The 20,060-nt window shown below is 45.0% G+C and overlaps 1 protein-coding gene across 2 annotated transcripts in view; it reads right to left on the bottom strand.

Annotated features, from left to right (window-relative positions):
* The window catches only part of MAML3 (mastermind like transcriptional coactivator 3), a 252,514-nt gene that overhangs the window by 124,034 nt on the left and 108,420 nt on the right, over nt 1–20,060 (bottom strand). The window lies entirely within an intron of this gene.

A 20,060-nucleotide genomic window follows, 5' to 3' on the forward strand; every position in this document is an offset into this window, starting at 1 on the left:
AATAACAACTTGCTCTTGGTTTTACAAGCAAAACTTGTCAAGCTGGGTTGCCCTTCTGTCTAGAATAAGCAGCTGGAACAAGCAGAACAAAGCTGCACGGGCCATGGCTTCCTGTAACTCCCAAGCTGATGCAGAGTCATTTTTTTTAGAAAATGGAAAGAACCAAGCGAACGTTTTCTTACCACTCCACTGGAAAAAGCCCATCCCTGTGGAAAAGCTTTACTATAGTAACTTGTAACAATACACATGAAAAGCTGCCCATGTAGCATTAGTTTCCATGTCTCCTTAAGTTTAATATTTCTCTGTTTTTACATTCCAGTTGTAATACAGGTGACAGATGCTAAGTACCCCACATTCAAAGAAAATCTACAAAACAAGCTGTTGATTATACTTTGAAACCGTGCTTGGAATTATACAAACTTCCCTGATTTTCCTTATTTGGGTAGTATGTCCATTGCTAATAGGCATATATGCATTAAAACAAAAAATCCTGGGGTCACTGTGTGTAAGATTAATGTACATACCACATAGCATCCAAACAGCAAGCACTGAAAAAGCATTGGCACCTGAATGTGTGTGTCTAAAAAGCTATCAATTACAGATTTAATCTATAAATAATGGCAACAAATGCTTAAGCGTCAGCATTTTTGCAAGAGAGATCCAACCCTCTGCAGAAGGAAAGAGAGTAAGGACGACCAGGGAAGCACATTCCTCTGCACACGGGTGCTTTCACAGGCGAGCACTCGGTCCCTCCTGTGTTTACTGACTGGGTTCTCCTCATCCAAAGTTCACCACCGTGTGTGCCTCCCTGTGCAGACAGCTGAATAACACATCCAGCTATGATGAAGCATTTGATGTCATGGAGCTGCTGGACGCCTGTGCCGTGATGCTCATAACTCATACGAGTGAGGAAAGAGCACAACGGTATAGATCACACCACCTCCCTGCCACGTGAGGCTGTTTGTTGAGAATCAATAGCTTCTCCAGCCAGGGTCCGACATCCCAGCCTACAGGATCAATTCGGAGACATGATTTGATAGTTATGCTGCTGTGAACTCCTTGCAAATCCCAGCGGTGATTTAAGAGCTGTGCTAAGAGCAGAGCCATGAACTCTCCTTACTGGAGGCAAGATGTGAGTTTCCCTGGAGTGACATTTAGCCCAAGTCTTTTCCTGGGCTGTGCACGACCACTGCCATCTGCTTACAAATGCCAGACTTGGAGTGAAACAAGGCGAGCGCAGCCATTCCACGTAGACTGGCCTCGAGCAGCCTGGCTGTGCAAGCACCCCTGTCCATCCAGCCCAGTTTCGGGCTGCTGCTCAGCAGGACCAGCGCGCCTGGTGGCACACCCCTCTGCAGCAGCTATACAGCTCCTGACAGCTCTCCTCTGGATCAGCTTCTGGCCTCCTTGCAGGCACTGAGTGCTCATTCATACACACAGCTTCGGGCAAACACAAACTAATACCAGCACAGAATAAAGGCGGCAACGGGAGGCCTTTAAAACATACCTGGGACCTGATAAAATAGCCACAAGAGAAACGTTTGGAGAAAGGCTGTTCTGTAAGTGCTTATCTCTTCATAACCCAAGTAAGATCCCCACTACCCCCCACAATATGAATTTCTGATTTCTTAAGAACTTCCTTACACATCCAGTTGAAAATATTAATGAAAGTCTTTTTTTAGCCTAATGCAGAGTTAATCCTCAGGGCCTGATGGACACTAATGGGCTCCAGTGGCCCTGACCAGCCCCATCCAAGCCCCGCAGCCCAGGACCTCATGTCAGCCCCCAGGAGGGTCAGCCCCCTCCCCAGTGATGCTGCAGCAGGAGCAGTCTCCAGCTCCCCACAGTCCTGCCCTGCCCAGCCACCCGTGGGCCACGTCCTGGTCCAGCCTTGCCCCATCCCCAGGGAGGTGCCCGATGCCTGGGATTGGGGCTGTCCTGCTCCTGGCTGGGACGAGCCCAGCTGCCCAGCCTTGCCCTGACAGACCCCCATGGGGAGGGAGCCGCTGCTGCCCCCAGCCCACGCAGCACCCTGATATAAGTGCTGGAGGGTTAGAAACAAGCTTCCATTAATTTATTAAAATATGTTTTTCAAGGTCAGTAACTGCATGAAATTTGGCAAGTTTTGATTTTTTTTCCCCCTCATAGCTGTTTTCAGTCCAAGATGCCAAAAAGACAGCCATAAAAATAACTGACCCTGTCCGTTTTCCTTTGTCCGAATCAGAAGAATTGCAAATTTGGGCGAACTTCAATGCAAGTACTTATCGCAGCTGAAAATCGCAATTTTTTATTAATGTTCTCTGTAATTATGGAAGATAGAATTATTTATGTAGCAAAATGTACCCACAAGCCCTAATAAAACACATTGTGAAGCTTTTACTTTGCAAGGGATGCAGACAGTTTTTAAAGAGAAAGACGAGAAATTATGGCTTCATGATGAGCTCCCAGCACCACTTTAACTTTAGGTACTGCTGCTGCAAGGTATAGGGAATATAGCTCCCTGTATAGTGGGGACAGGGATAGGTGAGCCCTCCAGAGAGCTGCTCGGATCCTCTAAACTGGTTCCTGCTCCAAACGTGCCTCTGGAGGAATCTCTTGACACCTCAGACGCAGTGCAAACACCCACCTTTCTTCACAGAATTTGAAATTTGCCTCTGGCCAACAGAAGAGGCTTGTGCTGGTCATCTTCATGGGACCTGAGATCACCCACCACGAAAGACAGTGAGCTTGCAAAGCTCTAGCACAGGAACGGGGACAACCTGGCGCTTGCTTGACAGTGCTCCCAGCACCTGCCAGTGCAGGCCAATGCGGCACAGGCGAAGCACATCACCCACCCTGCAACCAGGTGGACATTCTTGTCTAGTCTGTCAAAAGCGGCTCATAATGCTAAACCTGAGGTCCTTTCACTAGAGATCTAGGAGAGAGAAGGTGCTGTCCTTTGCACGCCTGCCAGCAGCACACAGAAAACCAGCCGGGATTCTACCTGGTTTTGATTGATCAGCATAGCTAGAAAGCAGCTATATTCTCTACTGCTGCTGTTTGCATTTCAGCTTCTAAACTAAAAGCACGATCAAAATGCCACATCAGCTGCAGTAGTGAGACATTAATTAACTGTGGGTTGTTTTCTTGCTCAGTCTCTTTCATATCCCTTCCTAAACTGCAGTAAAAACATTCCCCCAAACTGAAGCCAGACAGGGCAACACAATTATGATAAGAGTCGCAAAATATATTCATTTGCATATCCTTGACTGACACACAAGATCATTAATTAGGCATTCTGAGTATAAGTATATATGTATAAATTAGCATCTATTCATCATTTAAACTGTAATAGTTTTTTTTTTATATCTGAATATTAACTATGTAGGAAAATTACGAAGTTTTCTATGGAAGGGCATCCAACAAGAAATTTTATCAGCAAAAATAAAACCAGAATTACAAAAATAATCAGAAAGCTGGAGTGAACAGTGAAGAATCGGACTTCGGTGGTGTCTGTCACTGCTCTGTTCCACATCACCTGTTGCAGGCTCTCTGCTACCTCTCTCACCGCTGATGCACACAAATCCCCAACAATTCTTTATGGTAGGAGCATTTCAGGAGTTCTATCTTTGACTGAATTTAAAAAGTTTCAGGATTTCACACATCTGCTATCTGAACAATCTCTGCACCTCATTCAAGATGACACAGACTGAGAGCAGAACTTATAACTACACCTCTAACTAGCAGAGCCCCCGAAGACATGCATCTTGCACCAGCACAGACCAATTCTTACTAGGGAAAATAATTAGAAGGAAACAGGAGTTCTAGGTTTTTAAAAAAGCTGGATGTAACCTCATTGCCAGGAAGTACAAGACACTTCAAAGACTGTATTTTCGCAAGTGAAAGAAGTCTGGTGATTTTGGAAGTATGAGGTGACAACTTGGAAAATTACCAAAGCTCACAGCTCTTGAGCAGAAGTAAACAAGACAGAACCGCTGGGAAAATGATAGGCAAGACAGAAACTAATGAAGATATAATTGCCAGTAATGATATTAGCAAAGTTTGCTTGGAGCTACAAAATGCACAAAGAGTAGATTTAAAAAAAGATAAAAAGGGGGTCCTCGGGTGGCAATTGCTCTGCTATGCCGATTTACCTTTTCCAAGAATCTGGCCTGTACATTTAAGAACAGTGATGCCTGCAGTCAAGCAGCGAAATGGAAAACCAACAGAGAACAGCATCCTCCAAAGGGTGGATATTTATCCAGTAGGGAATGGAGATGAACTTCATAACATGGAAGTTCTTATTGTGCTATCTACATGTGACAGAACTAGTAAGGCACAGAAAACAAAGCATTTAGCAAAAGACCAAAGTGTAAAACCTGTTTTCTTCTGTTATTTTTCTCCTTAAGAAATACAGAACACTGTTCCCTGTCCATCAAAGCTGTATCTTTTATATGCACGAATTGGCAGCTGCTGTCCCAGCATCTTCTGCATTGGTAGAGATGGAAAGCCCATAACCACAGTATGTAATTCAGTTCTGCATGACAACATTGACAATAATACAACTGTGTGACTGATACCTAAGTTATTTCAGCTGGACAATGAAATGAAGTAGCTGGGAAAGAAAAAAGAGAATAATAAAAAAAGACAGACATTTAAGGAAAATCTGACTAAAAAAATTAAAACATGCAGGTTCCATTGTGATTCAAGTTTCCTGAATTCAGCTAAATTTAGATTCAGGGTAGCAAGCACAAGGAACATACTCTCACAAACCCTCCTCATTCCTCCCGCTCTTTGGCTTCATCAATATACAAGCCCACTGACCTTGCCCAGCATCCCTGACTTACCCTGTAATTACAATATCAGCTTATCTGTATCTTTAAAATACCCATATATAGAACCCATTAAAAGAATGAATACTCATTGAAACATGTACACACACACATCCAAAAGGAGCAAAACTGGTTGCAGAGTGCTTAGTGGTCTAGGCTTCTCTTCTTTGACTTTAAAAAAAACACCACAAAATTGGAGGAAGAAAACTCTGGCTTAATTTTCTGCCTTTCTGCGAATGTAAATCTGTCTATCATACCTCATCTCTGTGTTTTGGGGTTGTTTTTAGCTCTCAGACACCAGGTCTGATCTAGAGTTGTAGAGCGCTGACAGCTCCCACTAAACACACGCACGAATGATTCCAGCTTTGCCAGAACGAAGCAGGGGGCGGGTACAACTTTCTAAAGGTCCTTCAGAACAAACAGAAAGAACTTGCAATTTTCTGCATGCCAGCTTTCGAGCTCATGCCTGCTGAGCATGATCCCTAAAATTACAGGGCTCAGGAGGGTAGGGAGAAGATAGGTCATAGCTATGACTTGGGGTCAAGCAAAGCTGCACTGAACAGTACGTAGATGAGGCTAAAAGGGGATCACAGATAAGATAACACAGACAAGCATAGGTCACTTCCCCTGGTGTCAGGGCAAGAATTATAACCTCTGAAGCTAAGAAGATCAATTTAAGTGTCCTTAGTGCCAAGAACATCCATCCACCAATACAGACTAACGCCTGCCAGGCAACAAGCCATAGGCACCACACAAACAGAAAATTCAGATAGTAGCTAAGTGAAAACTGATGAGGTAAATAGGTGTAACTTGTTACAGGTGGGTCTTTTCAAATGTCACTATTAAATATGAACAGGAGGAGGGTCATCTACAGGACCCAGGGCTCAAAGCAGCCTTGGAGAAGTGCAAGATTCCCATTTCAGCAGTTAATGAAAGAGCAAAGGCAAGTCTGGGTCATGGCCTTGCAGATTTTATCACAAGGACCTGTTGTTCTGTGCCTAAGAAGCTGCTAATGATCTGGTTGAATGGGCGTGAATCCCTGAAGGAAGGATCCTTCAAAGACAGAGCAAAAATCTTTGATTGAGGCTTTGATGTAAATAAAGTGGCTTCAGATAGTTTGGGACAAATTCAGCTCTCAACGCTGAACATAATTCAAGCGTTCATCCCAAACCCTTCTAACATCCACTGGCTATAGAAAAGGACTCCTTTCTTGAAAAAATCTGTTCTGGCAAAAGGATGAGGGACAAAAGGGAAACAAAGCTCTGTCATTTACATGGAAGAAAAAGACCACCTTTGGTGTGCTAGGCCACAGCTTTTCTGCGAGGACAATTAGACTGCCTTGCACTTCATGCCGCTGCAGTAAGCCTCCCTCTGGAGCCTGGGACAGATGTTCCTCTGGGACAGATATTCCTCTGGGACAATGCAGCAACCCAAGCCTCACTCATACCTCATGCCTGGGGTGGGCTTGGAGGGAAGGGTTCACAGGAGAAAGCCTACAGTGCATGGACTCTGCTGGGGGACATCATCCCAAGGAAAAAAAAAACAAACAAAACCAAACAGATTGGAAGGAAAAAAAAAAAAAAAAAAAGGGAACCACCTACAAGGGTCCAGCAGCATCACAGGAGAAAAAGGTTACTGAAAATCTGAAACAAAGAAAAAAAATAACAAAAACCCAACAACAAACTTCCCAGCCCCACCACCCCCAGAAAAACCCAACCAAACACTCCCTCCACCACCCCAGCTGTCAGTTTGCCTGCTGGCTCTTGCCAACAGGTATCCTTTTCTGAGCCTCAAAAATCTGAATTTACCAGAATTCTGCTCTAGCTAGAGCAACACTAGTTATACAACTTGATGTTAATTGAAATATTTGGTGCCTGCTGATATGTTCAAACAAATTCACCAGATCTTGATTATGCGCTGGCAATTAAAGCCATTAAGTCAGTAGACAGACAGCAGGTTATTTCATTGCTATTTGACAAAGCCAGTCGTCGTTCTTTCCCCCTGTCTATGTGACAGCACTGTAATTAGCAGTAATCAAATACTATTTGTGCTAGGTGTTGTGAGTTTGCTTCCTTAGCTAGCAAGATACCTCTGCCAATTGCAGAACACAGAAATCTACCCCTGGTCAGACGATACACAAGATACAAAGAGGAGAAGAAAACAATGAAACACGAGGAAGGAAGGATGATTGCTTATTTCAGGCTGAAGGAGTTTGTTCTCAAAAGCAAGATTCAAAATTAAGAACATTTTTTATTTCTGCAAGCTATATATTAAAAAAACTAAGCTAAATTACAAAAGCCTGGTCAAGTAATATTGTGAAATACAATAATAATTACAATTATATTTAGCATTTATGTATTCCCTGCTTGAGAAATGCATGCAACTTCCATTAGCATTAATGGGTGTTCTACTCATGCATCAAGCAGAGACTAGAGCCTAATAGTGCATTACATCTTCAAAGTGCTGTACAAACATTAACTAATTAATCCTCATAACCACCCTGCGTGGTAGGTGATACATGAAACATATATCTGAGCAAGCCCAAGAGCAAGACAGCACCACTCTGTGCCCTTCAACACAACCAGAAATTAATCACATTTATACTGCTACCAAATTCAGATGTATTTCACAAGAGCAAGAGAGGGACCCATGGTGAGCCAAGTTCACTGAAGCTAGCAAGAAACGAAGTAAATTACACCTCTCTCCCTCCTCCCTGGGCTCTGGTGGGCTGCTTGCATCTGGATGAGCAGGAAGTATTAATGCTCACTGCTTCCCCTTTGGATTTCTGCTGGGGGGAGAAGGCTCTTGAATCCTGGGAAGGAGCAAGGAAAAGATCCATGGGAGCCTCATCACTGTAGACTTCTCTGTTAGTTCCATCTCCTTTGATATCTTGATCTTCCCCCTTTTCTGCTACTATTCTTCCTGGCAGGCTTTCTGTCTTCAAAACCTTTTGACAAAGTCTGTATATCAAAGTTGCAACAGGACCCCAGGAGGAAGAACTCTGCCCATGATTTGGGTATTCCAATTATAGCCCCCGAGTGATTTCTCTTTAAATAGTAATCTAGCAATGAACATGATTCATGTTCCCCTGATGAAAAGATACTGCATTCTGAAAACCCATTTTGCAATAGGCCATAGGCAGGAACCTTAATGGCATATAACTTCATAAGCAGCTAACTATGTTAATACCATGCAGAGCGGTCCCCTGGACTTAGATGCTCAGAGAACATTTTAGAAAGATAGTAAGACAACACAGCAGTACATAATGGGGGTGGGGGGGGGGGGTGGGGTTTGCTCTTGGAGAAGAAAAGAAGGGAAAGGGAGAAATATTAAATCAGAAAGGAAAAGGGAAAAGCAGACCAGGTACTTATGAAAACTTTGCACTGCACCATTTCCATTACTGCTCTGCTCTCTAAAGCTCACTCAGCCCAGGATACGCCACAGCGAAACAGTGAGGTAGCGGGTGTTCTGGCAAACAAACACAAAGATACTAAAGCTGTTTAAGTTTCTCCCAAAGCTACGGAAGCTCAGTGTCTGAGTCAAGGTCACAGCTGCAATCTGTGGGTATCCGACAAGCTGGACTTCCCCATCAAGAGAGGCCGAGCTCAACCTTTCTCTCTGCACGCGTAGTCCTGATCTCGCCAGCAGCCACAGGCACTTTTCCATGATTGCTACTTGCCTGCGAAGCCATGTGTGCCGTTTACAAGCCCCAAAGCAAATGGGTGCACAGGGAGAAGCGCAAGCATGAACAAAACCACACGTTCAAGAGAGAAAGATGCTTTTAAAAGTGTGCTTTACTACCTTCTGGTGCCGTATCAAACACAAGAACAGCCGGCATGAAATAGGAGGAACTTTCTTTGAAGAACGCTTAGAGTTTTGCTTAAAAGTGGTCCACACAACAAATTATGCTTCACATGCCAAATCTTCAGCTAAGGGTGGTTTTCAGAACCAGTTCACCCTGACTACTTTAGCATGCAGAGTTCGGGGCTTGGATGGCAGCGGGAGCTGTAGATGGCTCAGCTGGTGTGTTTGGTCTTTAAAGATAGAAACACATTTAAAACATTCTGTTTTCATTTGCCACAGGCTGCCTAGAAAGTTTACAGACATATCCTAAATACATACGTACTTACTTATATCAATCCACAGTATCAATGAAGTTTCCACAAGGCTATGTATAAGTCTTCTCAGAAAACGAACTTCCATGTGCCCTAGACTTTCCTGGTCAATATTTCAATAAAATGTACCATGGTGCAGAGAGGAAACAGTAGTGACAACTGTGAAGCTCCCAATGCTTGGGAAGGAAAGCAGATCTGAATTATGGCTAGAACAATTAAAAATGGAATCGCACTTTCTGGGTAGTGCTTTCCTGTTTGTAAATAGCAGGTTAAGACTTTCAAAACTGGGTGTTCACAACTAGAGGCAACCAAACCCAATGGGGATTACAGTTCCCCTTCTCTTTATTTAATGTGATTCAGAAAGACCACAGTGGTAGCAAATGCAGCCTTTGCCCTAGGACGGGTCCCCTCCACTGATCACTTTTATATTGAGTGATCCAGCAGTGCCTCTGCTAACACAAGGCAAGCATATGTCTGTGGAAGGGAACAATATATTTTTTCTGCATTAGAACTAAGAACTTGTGTATTATTTTTATCTGCTTTTCTCTCAAGGAAAAAGAGGTTTTCCCAAAACCTTGTCTTGGTGAGATATTAGTTCATAAGCATGAAGAGCATGAGGCAGCCTCCTCACCCTGGAAGCTTTCCTGCACACTGAAAAGCCTGCTGCCAGCTCTGCCCTTACAGGTCTCACAACTTTTGGGGCAAGGGTGTGCCAGCAACTCCCTCTGCCTTGCCCACCCCATCCCTGGCCAGGCACCTGGACCCACCTTCCCTTCCCTGAGCAAATGGAAACACTGATGTGGTCCCTGCAGACAGCTGCAACACCAACTTCACACTGCCCCATCTTCCCAAAATGAAGAGAACTAAAGGAAATTTCTTTCATGCCTTCCCTAATCCTGTCACTTGATATGGAAAGGGAGAGAGAGCAAGCACACAGCACAGAGAAATGAGATTGCGGAAACTGGTCTCATTTCAAAGAAGCCCTCCCTCTCTGCTAGTAAATATTCAGCAAATGTTGTGACCATTTAATTTCTATCCTCTCTCTCCCCTTCAGTCAATAAGTATATAATTTCCAGATATGTTGAGGAAATATTCCCTGATCAGCTGAAATTTAGTGTAGACAAATGCAAGGTAATGCACATAAAAAGTGGCAGTTTCCTCACATACACTGATGGATGTTATCTTAACTCAATTGCTCTGGAAAATTCTTCGGCATTGCTGTAGGCAGTTGAGTGAAAACACCTGCTCTGTACACAAGGACAAAGAAGTGGCAAAGAAACAAGACAACAGGGTGACAGAATGTGTTAATACAAGGAAAGAAAAAAAAAAAGCAAAGCCATATGTAAAGCCTTCATGCACACTCAAGCTCAAGTACTTACTACCTCATTTCAAAAATTATACAGGAGGACAAAACTTATTACAGCCATGAGGAAGTTCCCATCTGAGGAAGGATTTAAAAGATTATTAAATTTAGAGAGAACTCGGGCCAAGACTGAAACGATAAAAAGTATGTCAAATAATACATGCTTTAAGGAAGGTCCCAGAAATGTGTCCCTCTCTCTTTTTTCTTATTTTTTTTCCTAAACAGAAGAAAACGAGGAACCAGTCATTTAATGGGAAATATATCTAAAGGGTAGCATGTTTGAAAATAATGCTCAATGCCTTGTTGAGACAAAGGTCTCAAAGATTTTAAAAAATAATACATGTTCATAGCTGTAGTGGTTTGCATGGCAAGGTGTTGGTAGCAGGGGTGGCTTCTGTGAGAAGCTGCAAGAAGCTTCTCCTATGTCCGAGGGAGCCGATGCCAGCCAGCTCCGAGGGGGACCCGCCGCTGGCCATCAGCAGTGGTGGTAGTGCCTCTGAGGTGACTTAAGGAGGGGAAAGAGAAAACTGCACAACTACAGCCGGGGAGAGGAGTGCAACTATGAGAGAGCAACAACTCTGCAGCCCCCAGGCCGGGGCAGGAGGAGGCCAGGGGGGCTCCAGGCCCGGAGCAGATCCCCCCACACCCCCGGGACCCCAGGCCGGGGCAGGGGGTGCCCGAAGGAGGCTGAGACCCCATGGGCAGCCCGCGCTGGAGCAGCTCCCGGCAGGGCCGGCGGCCCCATGGAAGGTAGCCATGCTGCAGCAGCGTGTGGAGAACTGCAGCCCGTGGGAAGGACTCACACTGAAGAAGTTCATGGAGAACTGTCTCCTGTGGGAGGGACCCCAACGCTGGAGCAGGGGGAGAGTGTAAGGAGGAAGGAGCGGCAGAAACTACACGTGATGAAGTGACCTAACCTCCTTTCCCTGTTACTCTGCGCTGCTTGGAGGGAGGAGGTAGAGAAATCCAGAATTAAGTTAAGCCCAGGAAGAAGGGAGGGGCAGGGGGAAAGTGTTTTTTTCTGATTTGAATTATAATAAACAAATTCCCCCAGGTGGCATTTTGCCCATGACAGTAATTGTTGAATGATCTCCCTGTCCCTATCTCAACCCGCAAGCCTTTCATTGTATTTTCTCTCCCCTGCCCCGCTGAGGGTAGTGACAGAACAGCTTTGGTGGGCACCCGGTGGACAACCAGGGTCAACCCACCGCAACAGCTGAAGAGATTTATAGTTTTGCTATGAGTTTGTATGGGTTATCATCCCTTCTGCTTCAGCCAAAAGATAACTGTGATAACCAGGTAGGGGAAAAGCTCCTCCCTGGAGACCTCACTATTCCATCTCTCAGGACTTCCAAAGCACCTATGCAAGGTGAACACCTGCCTCCTTCTGAAACCCATGGCAGTTAGGTGCCCAGATCCCACAGTGCTGTTGACCAAAACCACAAACCTGTAACTCCAAACATCTAAAGCTATCCCTACGTGGGGCAACAGGCCAGCACCACCTGAGCCTGGGGGGACCAGACCAGCTCTGGAAGCAGGAGAGCTGAGCTCAGCGTGGGCTGTGTGGATGCTGATGTTAGCTGGCAGAGCCTGTGGTGCCGGTGCCTCCATGCAGCGTGGTGGCCGGGCAGGGGGGACGGGTCTCTGCCCGGAGCCACTGTACAGCACAGACTTGGCTGGATCACCGCAGCAAATCGTGTGCCCTGGTTCTAGGCACTGCTGGGTTGGCTGGAAAACCAGGGCCCCAGTCCAATGCTGAGGACAACCCCCTCCTTCGGTACGTCACACAGCTACTGTTTGGGATGAGTATGAAACATCCGTGTCTCCAGGATCACAAGCAATGCGACAGGCTTCGCATTCAAAGCTGAGATTGAGTTGCATCAGATATGATTCTGGCTTGATTTTCAAACAGGCCTAATTCTGGTCTCACTTTGACTTTTTCACTAATGCAAATGAACTAACTCCAGCTATATGCTAATGCCACTAAGAATACAATTCAGAAATTACAGAAGGCTATTTTAGGGATTTTCTTGTATTTCATGAAAGACGCTTAACTCTCCTAGTCTTTCAAAGTAAGCCAAAGCATTCAGATATTGCTGGTACAAACTGCATCACGCAAGACACAGACATAAAAGAGTAAAATAAGTGCTATAATTTAACATCCAGGCAACCACTGCAAAACCCCTACGTACTGTTGCAAAGAAACAAAAGTTTAGAATTGACTCCTCTTTCCAGAGAAGCGAAGGACCCCCTATCCCACTGGCTTTTTGTTCTGTTTTTTAAATTACAATCTCATGATTTGTACAGTTACAAGAAGAATGTATAAATGGAGCTGCTCAGCCTAAGGAATTTCTCATAACACAAAGCAATCCAAAACACTATGATAACCTGCTTGCTTGTTTGCTTTTAATGCTGCTGATCGCTTCCCACCACAAATACTTTCTACCCTTTACCCAATTACTCATTGCCATAGTTCACCAGTTCCTTTCTGCTGTACTTCAGCACTTTCAGGCCTGATTTGATCACAATACTGCAGGAGGGTCTCATCCTGCAAAGTGCCCAGCACAGCCAGAATCTGGGGTTCACAGTGACCATTCCCCAGCAGTCAGGACTGCTATGGCCAAGCCAAGCGCACACTGCAGGCCTGCCCTCCTAGCGTGCGGTTTACAGTCAACCAACACCCTCCCTTCATTTCATAAAGGATTCCAGAAAGACGGCAGTCAGAATGCAAATCTCTGTGGAAAGAAGCCAAATTATCCTCCCTATGGGCAGAAAGGCAAGTAGCCCTGTAAAAAGGATGACAGACTTGGGCTCTCTGCTTTCAGTGCCTGAGCATGTACAAGGAAGGAAAACTCATCTCCTGTCCCTTTGTGTGACATTTGCCTCATCGTAAGCATGCAAGCTGCCCGGAGCACCGCCCTCCCCGTGCATGCTGAGGGCGTTTCGGAAGCATGCAGGAGCAACGTTATATCTATAGTCCAAAGGGAAGTCTGAAAGGATTTGTGCAGTTTCTCCGAGGAGAAGGAGGGGTGATGCTGCCAACCAACATATCCCAAATTCTCTTTGAAACCCAAGACCACGCTGTGGGGACAGGAGCTTCTGTTACTTTGGGCACAGGTGGTGGCATGAAGCGCAAGCTCCACTCCTCTAGCCAGACAATATTCTGCCCTGTGTGACGGCGGTCACTGTATTTTTCTCCCCTTTGTGCTGGCAGTGAGAGCAGACCATAGCGCTCATTGTTCTCAGGGATTTACACGCTGGAAAATCATGTGCACGCTTTCTTTCCTTCCCTCCCACCGTCTCTCTCTCTCTCACACACTTGCATGTGCACACACAGAGCAGCCACCCCCTCCTCCTTCACATTTATCCCGTGCGGTTGCACCAAGCTCCAGGAGCACATCTGCACTGCCAGCCACACCTGCTCATTACACCAGACTCCAGCATGACTCAGAGCAAAGAAAGTTGCAGTTCAAGGGGTGGGAGGTGAAGAGAGAACGTGAAAAATATCTGGCAAAGCAATGGGATTAACACGAGCAGTACTGTGTAAATCGTGATATTGTGGGTGTCTTTGCTACTCACACCAGCTAAAAGCAACAAACCAGAGCATGAACAAGACACCTCCCCCAGCACAAGTTACATTAAGACAGGAACTGACTGATGGTGGGGCTGCGGCGGGAATTGCATTACTTTAATGCAGAGTTGCAAAATTTTACTCATCCACTCAAGGCAAGTCATATTTTGATGGACAAGCAAAATAAATAGATTTTTCATTGCAAGTGTCCTACTAAAAGGCTGACAAATAAATCTTCCCGCAGTGGTATTATCTTCCATAGTAGTTTTGGTGCTCTGAATGCCAGGGATATATAACAAGAATTTAAATGCATTTTTTCATATTCATATAGAATTACCTTTCTGCATAACAATGAAAGTCCAAGTTTTTGTCTCAGCCATTCTGCTGTAAATCCCAATTAAATCTACTGCTGTTTCCTATTTAGGAAGAGCAAGCTTATTCCAAGGACATGTAACGGGATAGTATCAGTCGGCCCACTAACATTTCTTAGTACACCCCGATTTAATCTGCTCTTCTGCTGGAAATAAAAAAAGAAAAAGGGAACCACTATAAAAGGAAAACAAGAGTTTATGTTCTCACTCCTCTATTTTCTGGGTGCATCTGGAATTCATGGGGATCACTGTACAACACTGTTCAATGGGAACTTGATAAGGTGAGCTCACAATTTACATAAATGTATTTGTTAGATCCAGCAAAATCTGTCCTAACGATGGAATTTCTTTCCTGGTCATGCTGTAGAACAAAAATATTTCTGAAAGGTTCCTCAGCGTTCTGTGCCTTCCTGTTTATAGAGAGATAAAACTCTTTCAGAGCTGAAGCACAGTAAATTACTGCTTCAGAGACCTGTGACTTTCCTCTGCCCCCAGTTATGCACATTAATATCAACTGTAACCCAGGTATCATCAAATTCCAAAGGTGTACATGCTTTTAGAATGTGAAATGCAGTTTTTCATTTAAAAATGAAAATCCATCTGTTCATGCAGGGATTTCTAAACTCCTGTCATCTTGCTACCTAAACAGAATTAGACAAAAATCTGCTTCAGTGGTTAACTACTCATTGTTATGAGTATCAGATTATTTTATCCAGCTTCTTCAGAGAACAAAGGATATAAAGAGGATTTAAGCACAAAACAAGCATAGTCTCTCTGTTGCTAGTGGCATGGAAAAGAGAATACAGACAGCGAAGCTACTGCCTAAAGAGGGTATGTAATAGATTCCCTATAACCAGATCTGCACACTCGCACAAAAGCATCTGCCGGTAGAGCTACTGCAGGCACCAGCCAAGGACTATTTTAAAAGTGCAGCTTATGGAGCATTTCCTCAACCCAAGATGCAAACCCCAGAAAAGGACTTCCTGGCTGGCACCACTACAAGTGTGCTCAGGCTTTAGCAGCACCGCCCAGAGCCATGCCCCAGACTGACGCGAGATGCCAGTGGGAGCACGGCCTGTGTCTCTCCAAGGCTGCCGTTTCAGCAGGCTGAGAACCTGCAGGTGCCCCCGCCGAGTGCCCTGCTGCCACCTTCCACCCCAGGGCTGCTTGGCAAAGATGGCCCCGGCCACCGGGAAGCCCTCCACACCCTGGGTTTATTTGCAGTCAGTTCACTTGGCCAGCCTGCACGGCCAAATTTAACCTACTTCCATTGCCTGCTTGGAAAAGAAGCAAAAATAAGACGGGATTGTGCTGCCTCCATTTCGAGAGCATAGTGTCAGACACTGAACTTCAGAAAAACTCCCCTGGGACTGTTAAGACTAGGGGGGAAATGCTGTTTCCAGTGAACTGCCTTAACTCGATTGATTATCCCACTTTAGTGCCAATACAGATGCATTTTAGCCCCTCTCAGACAATACCAGCAGGCCAAGTAAATGTTACAGACTGACACACCATTGCCAACGTGGCTTTACTACACAGGCCACGAATAAGCCCAAGACAAAAGGAGCTATATTTTGTCACTAGACTCAAGCGGACAGCTATCTGTAGGCACATAAACTGTCCTTCATGTCACCACTTACTGCTTATTTACATATATCGTACCAACATCCAGCCTCTTATGTGGGCACTATGATACGAATTTCAACGCTTAACTGCGGGCATGTTAAAAACATGTAAAAGTGTCTTTCTCTTTGCTGTCCCATCTTGTCTTGGTTTAAAAGAAAGTGGTGATTGTGAGGATTCAAACACATGCTGATAGACCGTATTGATTCGAGTTACATGCCAAGACATTCTATGCAAAAATCCGCATTGCTTTCAGTTCCTACAGTTTTAACTGTAACTGCTTTGAACAAAGTCAACCAATACCTTCTCTACCTATATTAAACTGTGTCATGGTTTAACCCCAGCCGGTAACAAAGTACCACGCAGCTGCTTGCTTCCTCCCTGGAGGGATGGGAAGGAGAATCAGGAAGGAATGTAAAACTCAAAGGTTGAGATAAGAACAATTTAATAATTGAAAGAAAATAAAAGCAACAACAACAATAATAATAGCAATAACAACCACAATTACAATGAAAAGGAGGGAGAAGGGCAGAGGAATGAAATCCAAAAGGAGGGAAAAAAAGAAAGACAAGTGATGCACAACACAGCTCTTCACCACCTGCTGACCAGTGCCCAGCCAGTCCCCCAGCAGAGATCAGCAGCCCTGGCCAACTACCCCCAGTTTATATACCAAGCATGATGTCCCATGGTATGGAATACCTCTCTGGCTAGTTTGGGTCAGCTGTCCTGGCTGTGCCCCCCCCCCCCCCCCCCCCCAATTTCTTGTGTCACTCCAGCCCTCTTGGTGACAGGGCCTGAGACACTGAAAACTCCTTGACTTCGTGTAAACATTACCCAGCGACAACCCAAACCATCAGTGTGCTGCCAACGTTGTTCTCACACCAAATCTAAAGCACAGCACTGCCCAGCTACTGAGAAGAAAATTAACTCTCTCCCAGCTGAAACCAGGACAAACTTTTTTCTTGGAAGACCCCTGATTTATATGATGGAGCCAGACACCTGACAACAATCAACTTCAAGTAAAAAAATAATCCACGGTCATAAACCCAAACTGAACAGGCATTACTTCTGGGAAGGAAAACCCAAGTAAAATACCAGTGTAAAAATGCTTTCAAAGTTATGGAGGCGTTTGGACATGGTCAAATCATGCAGGCTGGAGGCAAGCTTCAGTGGTGCAGCCAGCCCAGTGAAGGCAGGTGCACACCCCAGGACACTGGAGGAGGAGTAGGAGGTGGCACAGGGGGCAGGAGGAGCCAGGGCATGCTAGAGATGCTGAAGAGGACTGCAGACCCAGAAGCCGAGTCAGTGGTGGTGAGCAGCTAGAAGCCCCATGGCCCAGTGTACGCAAAGGCTGCAGGAGGGCTGTCCATGGGCCCGGCAGGATGGCTATCACTAATAACAAGCCTCTGCGGCTTTTCCCAGGCCAGTACTAGCTGCCTACCCTGGCAGAGGAAGAAGCTGGCTGAGCAGAGAAATGACTAATGATCTGCATCTCCACAATCTCCACCCTCCCCCTACTGCACACAGGGTAACGCTGGCTGCAGTGCTCCCTTTTGAGACTGTTCACATATCCACACCACTGTACGAAATGAAAACCCCGTGCGGTTATAAAGGCGCTCCCGGCACTAGTTTGCTCTGTGTCTCTGATCTCTGTTCTCCTGAAGATCACAGCTGCAATATAAAATATATGATTTTAAACTGTTCAGCAGGATTATTCTGCCAGGGCTGGCAGCAAATAAAAGAGAGGTTGAAAGAATGAAGAAAGGCCTTCTCTTCCTCAGAGCCCTGCAGCTGAAGCAAAGGAAGAAAAACTGCTGAAGGCTTCCTTCTTCCTTCTCTCTCCCACCTTCCTTTCTCTACAATTCACAAGACATGATGTTCTCATTCCGTAACAAAGGTCACACACGTGTCTGCATAGCAAGCGCTGGCCCAGGAACTGGTGTGGACTTGAGTGACACGCACCCGTAACAGCCTTTTGAGCAATGAGCCTATTCCTCACCAAGATTTCAGCCAGTGAGGAAAGCAGTGTTGCTGGATCTACGCTCACGTAGTCATGCTGCTGCCACTGCAAACTCTAAAGCCGAGGCCGTGGAAGGTTTACAAACATGTAGTCACACCCAAAGGGAGTTAAACTGCATTCGGCACCAATGCAGTAAGTCGGTACTAGGGCCTCTGAACCCCAGCAAAGTGTAATAACACAGAAGGTTGAAAGAACTCTGAAAAACTTACTCAGAAGTCCTGTAGGCCCGATACAACTTCCATCAGGTGTCACGACCTGTCCTGCAGGACTCAATGACGACCTCAAGTCATTGACAGTGGACAAAAACTGAGATTTGCAGTGGCTAGAGTCATCCAAAGTAGTTGTAATTCTTATTAAGTGCAGGAAATCATAGAAAAACTGTAGGCTTCTGCAGTACTGCTCATGACTTGATATTCTGCATCTCTATTATACATTGACTGATAATATATGCATTGTGCATGTGAAATGTTTTAGAGAGACTTTACAGAAAGTTGCCTAGCATTGTTTGTTCAACAAAAGGTTCAACTTTCTGCAGAAAACAGAAATTATTCATTGAAACACTTATGAAGCTGAAAACTTCACTGCTGATAGAAAATTTTCTGATGACTGCTCTGCCCTGCTTGAGCATAAACATCCGTATGTCCATACATCAACATACTAGACCTGTTTCTCAGGTGAGGGTTGCCTGGCCCTTTTATGAGTGCTCTCCACTTCCTTCCCCCATGTCAGCAGTAACATCCACGTAGCTGCACAACAGACTGCACTGGAGTGCTCCCACATTTGAAGTTGCACTCCCCCAAAGCTGAACCACTCCTCAGCCAGCTCTCACGAACGCTGACAGCACACGATAAGCCATGGGAACATGGAGGGAGGGGTGAGAGACATGTAGACCTGCCTGTCTTGCTTCACCAAAGCCTCATGCCGGACTTTAAGTGACTGGAATAACCTGGGCCTCAGGGTACTCTTTGCCCCAGTACTTAGAATTATTAAACACAACTAATTTCCACCATTAGCTTTATGTAGAAATCACACTGCTCACTGCTGAAAGAGGAACCTCATGCTCATGCCCATACTAAGTTGTGTTCTGTGGTATTAAAGACAAAATGTACAAACCAGCAGCTCAGCTGTATGTCAAATGATAAAACCAGGTTCCTGAAATCTTTTTTTTCTCTTTTTAATAGGCAGTAGGCATCTGCAGAGCCTCCCAAGTGCACCAAAATGTGTACAAACACCTCACCAGCCAGGGACAGTTTCTTTTCTTGCCTTCCTTCCACAAGCAGTCTCACTGGTGTCAGTGGAATTATTTGTTCAACTGCAGGGAACACACTTTGATAACAGATGTGTTCTTCAGTGTCAAAAACGCCACAAACTAAAATGCCTGACCTGAAGGGCTGGTAGGAAATACTCTCTCCTTACACAGCTCTGGCACACGGCAGAAACACAGAGAGTTGTCATGAAGAAGTCTGCCTCTGATGTGAGGGGCATTTCCCAAGGCTAATATTACCCCCAATTGCCATGTGGATCAGGATCGTTCCTGACTGAGGTTCCAGTCCTGGAGCATCTGGTATGTTTTAGGTTCTTTCCTCCTCAGGACAGCAAATTCATCACACAGTTAAACAAACATGTGCACAGAGGCAGAGAACTGACTGGATTACAGCAAAAGAGTTACTACATCCTCTCATCTTTAAGAAATGACCTTGATGAAGGTCAAAAATATTGGAAACACAGAGAAAAAGCACACTGCCAATGCCCCTGCGGTGCCAGTTCTGTGAATAAAGGACTCCAGTGTTCACTGCTGTCATTTTTGTAGCTGTTATGAATCCGGAAAAGCACAACTTATAAATAAAAAGCCCCAAAATGCTATTAGAAGCCTTGAGCCTCCAAACAGTTCCAATAATTAAATACTACCCTAACTTTAAAGGCTGTAATTGGCAACTGGTTATTTAAAATTAATCTTTAAGCACTGCTTTAACGAAAATGGCTTTTCCTGTGAAAAATCAAGAACTCCATCCAAGTCAAACACTTGTTAAGAGATCTTGCCACCCTCCACTGCAGTGCTGAAAAAATGTATTAGCAGAAATATAGGTTGGCTTCCTCCCCCTTTTCTGCTCATTACCATCAGTTTTGAGAACTGATTAGCTGTGGTTGTTATTCATTAGTCACATCTCTAAAATCTGAATTATAAA

This window comes from Falco cherrug, chromosome 1, assembly GCF_023634085.1.
Source record: "Falco cherrug isolate bFalChe1 chromosome 1, bFalChe1.pri, whole genome shotgun sequence".
Classification (NCBI taxonomy): Eukaryota; Metazoa; Chordata; class Aves; order Falconiformes; family Falconidae; genus Falco; species Falco cherrug.